Source organism: Pelodiscus sinensis, chromosome 1 (genome assembly GCF_049634645.1).
Source record: "Pelodiscus sinensis isolate JC-2024 chromosome 1, ASM4963464v1, whole genome shotgun sequence".
Lineage (NCBI taxonomy): Eukaryota > Metazoa > Chordata > Testudines > Trionychidae > Pelodiscus > Pelodiscus sinensis.
Window position 1 is genome coordinate 138,705,611 of NC_134711.1, and position 1,389 is coordinate 138,706,999.

Here is a 1,389-nt window from a genome sequence, read left to right on the forward strand (position 1 = left end):
TCTTTTTTTCTGTCCTATCCTGACCTAGCTGTATGACAGGGACTAGTGGTACAAACAGAAACAAAGACAGGCAGCGCAAGAGAAAGGTTTCCTACATACAAACCCTCCTCATAAACAGGCAGATCTATGGCCTCTATTCCAGATGCCAATGTAAGGGACTCCCTGGGTTGTGAAAATCAAAGTGCAGTCAGCTCTAAAGTACTGTCTTCTCCACATAACAGCATGCAATCAGGGAGCATGGGTATCTCAGGACAGGCAGGTTTGGATTTGGAGCTCTCAGTGTACTAGCCAATCTGAACTGGTCAGTATGGGGTGCTGTAGGTCCCATCAAAGTGTGTCAGCCCCCTTAGTGTCTCCAGAATCAGGGAAGTGAAAAAGTGGCATAAGGCCATTACTTCTCTCGTCCTCCTCAAAAGCGACTTTCTGCTCAGCATGCTAAGTACACAGCCCAGAATCCTTTATTCCTAATGCAGAATCTTTTGCTGCTTATATCCTAAATAGAACAAGGGAAAGGTGATTTTCTTCTCCTCGGCCCACCTTTGCACACGGGCCCATACACAGGAATTTCTGGGGGGGGGGGGGAGGGGAAACGACTTTTTTTGTAAACATGGACCACAGTTTTTTTAAATATAAAGGAGTTCTAAATAGTCAAGCAATGAGTGTGCATTAGAGAGGTTAATGAAAAATGTGAGTGGAAACAGTGGTTGGTGAAATGATTTTGTTATTCTCTCACACACACAGGGTGTGTTTAGATTACATCTCTCTTTCAACAGAGGAATGTAAATGTAAAATTAGACACTTCGAAATTGCAAATGAAGCCAGGATTTGAATTTCCCACACTTCATTTGCATAATTGCGTCATGGCGCTCTTTCGAAAAAGGCTTCTGTTTTTGAAAGAACTGTGTCTAGACTGCGGTTTTACTTTCGAAATAACGCTTTTTTGAAAGAGTGCCATGATGCGATTATGGAAATGAAGCGTGGGAAATTCAAATCTCAGAGAAAAAGGGATGTAGTCTAGACACTCTCACAGGGTGTAGCTCACTGAGGGACATGTGTACAAGGTTTAAGGTGGCACACAAAGCCAAATGAAGGCCCAGCAGGTTGCTGCCTCACAGTGACCCCAGGGAACCATTTAGCCGCCTGCCCCAGGGAAGCAGCCATTGCCCAGAAAGCGGCGAGCCCAAGCTCACTCCCACCCTAGGAAATTCCACATTCCCCCGCCAGGCACCCATCTTGGCAGTGACACTTTTTATGCCCAAACTTACTTCTGCTGCTCCAGCCCGACTGGCTTTGCAGGGCTGCGCCCAGGATGCCCTCAACCCCATAAAGTGCCTTTAACCAGCATCATGGTGTGAAGGGAAATTGCCCCTCATGCTAATTCCGGCCCCA